We start from the raw sequence: 4884 nt of genomic DNA on the forward strand, positions 1-4884 counted from the left end.
CAGCCTTGACTAGATGGACCTTGGTTGGCAAAGTAATGTCTCTGCTTTTGAATATGCTATCTAGGTTGGTCATAACTTTTCTTCCAAGGAGTAAGCGTCTTTTAATTTCATGGCTACATCACCATCTGCAGTGATTTTGGAGTCCCCAGAAATAAAGTCTGACACTGTTTTCCACTGTTTCCTCATCTATTTCCCATGAAGTGATGGGACCAGATGCCATTAGTCTATTTTATAACCTTAGATCAGTGCTGCAACCTTCTTATTTTGGAATGTGGGCTCAAAATTATATATTTATAGAACATAAGGCTTCCCTGGTGGCTCAGAGGTTAAAGCGTCTGCCTCCAATGCAGGAGACCTGGGTTCGATCCCTGGGTTGGGAAGATCCCCTGGAGAAGGAAATGGCAACCCACTCCTGTATTCTTGCCTGGAGAATCCCATGGACGGAGGAGCCTGGTGGGCTGCAGTCCATGGGGTCACAAAGAGTCGGACACGACTGACTGACTTTACTTACTTATAGAACATTGGAGCGTATGAGGTCCATAGAGCTTTTATCCAATACCCTCATCCTTTTGGTGAGCAATAAAGGTCTCAGAGAGGTGAAAAGACCTTCCTATGATCCCACAAAGCTGGTGGCAGAGCCCAAGAGTCTTGGCCCCCAAGCACTCTGTCCAGACTCTAAACTGATGCTCTTGCCAATGCACCACCATTGTAACAGCCTTTTGGCCTGAATGCCTCCCAGGTGTGTCATGAAGACAAATTACTCTCTGTCTGTATGGCTCTTGAATTGTTTGGATAAACACTGTGTCAGTACTCCTGGTGGGCCCTAGTGGGAACTAAAGCTGGGAAGAAATGAAGCCCACCTTGGGAAAAACCATGGACGGAACACTCACCCCAGAGCCCGAGCTCTCTAGACACCCAGCAGGTAAATGACAGAGAGTTAAATCTCATCTATCAGTTAGGCTAAAAGAACAGTTAATTTCACACTTATCCACTTTACAGAAATAGAACCCAAGCTACAAGGCAGAAAGAACAAAAGGAACAGACCAGATACAGAGATTTTTCAGAAATTTTAAGCTACGGAAGAACAAAAAAATTTTTTCTTCAAAGAAAATTTGGGGGCAGGGGACTGAAATACATGCAAAGCTTATTTTTAGTGCCCTTTACAGATATAAAGTCATGCTGTTCGTTTAGGAACATAAAAATGCATTATGTATAACTTGTTTCACTCATAAAATTACCATGTTTTTGTATATTGATATATTTAGACTGAGAGAACTGAAAAAAAGTTTTTATCATTTCTTTCTTGGTTATTTTCTTGGGCAAAAGGGAGGTATGGGTTTTTTGGTTGTTTTTTTTAAGTCCTCAGTGGGAAAACTTTTCAGAATTTTCAGAAACTTTTTACAATACTTACAGATTTTAGAGGATGTTTTAGTTCTTCCAAATCAACTAGTTCAAGTCTTTTAAGTCTTCAAGTTGTTGAATTCACGTGTGTTCAACCAACATTCTCTCTCCAGGCAAGAGGTTAGCACAACCTGGTTTAGTGATGGTAAACCACTGTGAAACTTTAAAAAGTTCATTTTATCAATAGAAGTCCCACAAATTTGGAATTTGCTTTGCCCTCCAAGGCAAATTTCTTCCCTTCTATCCACTGCAGCACTACCCAGAACACATTTCTAGAAATGAGCAGGAGAGACCATAAGTTTAGACCTGACAGAAGCACACATCCTCTGCTGCTGCTGCTGCTAAGTGCTTCAGTCGTGTCCGACTCTGTGCCACCCCAGTCAGCAGCCCACCAGGCTCCGCCGTCCCGGGGATTCTCCAGGCAAGAACACTGGAGTGTGTTGTCATTTCCTTCTCCAATGCATGAAAGTGAAAAGTGAAAGTGAAGTCGCTCAGTCGTGTCTGCCTCTTAATGACCCCACCAGGCTCCTCTGTCCATGGGATTTTCCAGGCAAGAGTACTGGAATGGGGTGCCACTGCCTTCTCCAACACATCCTCTAGAAGGTCTACAAATGGGTGCCTATCCCTTACTTCAACCACTGTCAATGTTCTAAGACCTAGTTGTTACATTTAATGATCTGCAGTCATATGTGGATGATTATCTGATCAACTTCTGACTTCCTCGCTAGAGCATAGCTGCCATCCTGGCAGGAACCAGACCTTCTTGCTGACTATTTTGTCCTTGACACCTATCAATGACAGAAGAATGACAGCAGTAAATATGTGCTCACTATCTCTTTTTGACAGCTCTTATTACTAGGGTTTTCCTCTGTACATTGAACTCATATTACTCTCCCTGTATCTTCTACTCACTGGCTGGATTCTGCCCTTCTCATCCATCCAGACTTCACAAGACACCACTTCAAATATGTGAAGACATGGGTCATTACCAACTCTTCTTTCCTCTAAGCTAAAGATCCTTAGTTTCTTCAGCAGGTCTCTATGTGACATGCTATTTTAGATCCTTTGTTATCTAGTGGCTCAGATGGTAAAGAATCTGCCTGCTATGCGGGAGACACGGGTTCAGTCCCTGGGTCAGGAGGATCCCCTGGAGAAGGGAATGGCAACCCACTCCAGTATTCTTGCCTGGAGAATCCCATGGACAGAGGAGCCTGGTGGGCTACAGTCCACGGGGTCGCAAAGAGTCGAACACGACTGAGCAGCTACACTACTGTTATGACTATCCTATCACTGCTCTGGTTCTACAGACCTACAGAGCTACCAGGGAAGGGGAGCAGTCATCAGAATAGAGGTTATTGACATAGTAAATGCTCTCCCCTCAAAAATGATTTCAAGGTCCAGGACCAGGCTGGAACTCTGTAATATTCTTCCTGAGAGAGCTGACTGGTAACCAAGACTGCTGGTCAACCCTCAATAGATAATACATTCTTCTCTTTCTCTAAGGCAATAGGGAACTTCCCTGGTGGCTCAGATGGTAAAGCGTCTGCCTACAATGTGGGAGACCCAAGTTCAATCCCTGGGTCAGGAAGATCCGCTGGAGCAGGAAATGGCAACCCACTCTAGTACTCTTGCCTAGAAAATCCCATGGATGGAGGAGCATGGCAGGCTACAGTCCATGGAGTCGCAAAGAGTTGGACATGACTGAGCAACTTCACTTTTCCTTTTTTTCTATGGCAGTAGAACCCTTTTTTCTGGTCACATACAGCCAGATCCTAATGGATAGTCTATTGCTTTGTCTTCAACCTTATTCAAGTAGTCTTGTTACTGAACCAGAATATAGTATAATTAGACTTGATCTTGCAAGCTGAGGACTCTCCCAGCACTTGTTACTTCCATGGGTGATGGTGGGTAGGGACACATAGGGTATGACACACTGTCTATGGCTTGACTGGAAAGAGATTCCAAGAGCTGACTCTCTACTCAGTTAAAAAAGAAATGCAAAGTAAAAGAAAGGAAGAGGTGCAAGCATATAAAGAAGGCATAAATGATATTTATGCTTAAGAGGATTAAGCAAAAGAGGATATACTATTTTTCTTTTTCTCCTTCCGAAGTTTTGCTATCTAATGGTTGATTTCAAAAATTACTGAGTCAACAAGACAGCCCCCAGACAGAGATGCTTACATGGGGACTTACCTACTAGTCCACTGGTTAAGACTTTACCTTCCAGTGCAGGCGGTGTGGGTTCAATCCCTGCTTGGGAAACCAAGACCCCACATGCCTCGCAGCCAAAAGCCAAAACATAAAACAAAAGCAATATTGTAACAAATTCAATAAAAACTTTAAAAAATAGTCTACATAAAAAAAAAAAAAAAAACAGAGTGAGAGAGATGCTCACACGGAAACCACTGAGAAAATGAGCAGTAGGCACGCCATACCGCCAGTGTGGCTGAGGCTGGAGCCAACGCCATCTTAGAGATGCCCCATCTTCGTAGGCAGAGGTGACTTGATGGGCTCCCAAAGACTGGAGTTTCAGCTTCCATGTGCCATTTCCTGACTTAACACCAGTTATCTGGTATTTCTTGCTAAAACTAAACTTTTATTATAAAACCATAACAATGGTCAAAGTATCAGTAAGATGCAAATTATGACAGTTCCAAATTTTAAAATATTCCCAGCTATTATGCTTCCATTTAGAATGCAGAAATTCACAAGAGATCATTGTTGCCCACTAACATTAAAAACAAGCTAGAGAAGCTACTCAGAGAAGGCAATGGCAACCCACTCCTGTACTCTTGCCTGGAGAATCCCATGGATGGAGGAGCCTGGTGGGCTGAAGTCCATGGGGTCACTAAGAGTCGTGCATGACTGAGCGACTTTACTTTCACTTTTCACTTTTATGCATTGGAGAAGGAAATGGCAACCCACTTCAGTATTCTTGCCTGGAGAATCCCAGGGACGGGGGAGCCTAGTGGGCTGCCGTCTATGGGGTCACACAGAGTTGGACACAACTGAAGCGACTTAGCAGCAGCAGCAGCAGCAGCAGAGAAGCTACTAATCATAATTTTAAAATTCATCTGAATGCTGAGGACACAAGGAAATCTAAAGTAAATGATAAACAATTGTAGAAAGTGATAAACACTTCTTAGGAGAGACTGTGGCTGTCTTCATCCCTGGCAGAGTAAAAAGGAGGAACAGACAGACAGACAGTTTGAAACCAGTCAAACTTCATAAACTTCTAGCTCTGTGTGGACAAGCATGACAGGTTAGAATCCCAGTGAGCTCTGGCCACAGAGCAAGTTGACACCACCCACCTGTTCTCCACAGGCCTTCAGTGAGCGAAGGACAGCAGGCAAAAAGCTGGAAGTGAGACAAAACCCCTACCTCCTACCCCACCAAGATGCACAAAGCCCTCTCCTACGGCAAGGCAGCACCTGCTAAAGGCCGAGAGTGGGGCTGGAGAGCCAAGGGGAGGCACCTGAGGCA

At 44.0% G+C, this 4884-nt stretch overlaps 1 non-coding gene across 1 annotated transcript; it reads left to right on the plus strand.

The window, feature by feature from the left end:
* The first annotated feature begins 308 nt into the window (after window positions 1-308).
* TRNAW-CCA lies at window positions 309-380 on the plus strand. The gene has a single exon. It is a non-coding gene; the product is annotated as a tRNA-Trp (tRNA).
* The last annotated feature ends 4504 nt before the right edge of the window (window positions 381-4884 follow it).

Source organism: Oryx dammah, unplaced genomic scaffold (assembly GCF_014754425.2).
Source record: "Oryx dammah isolate SB20612 unplaced genomic scaffold, SCBI_Odam_1.1 HiC_scaffold_29, whole genome shotgun sequence".
NCBI lineage: Eukaryota > Metazoa > Chordata > Mammalia > Artiodactyla > Bovidae > Oryx > Oryx dammah.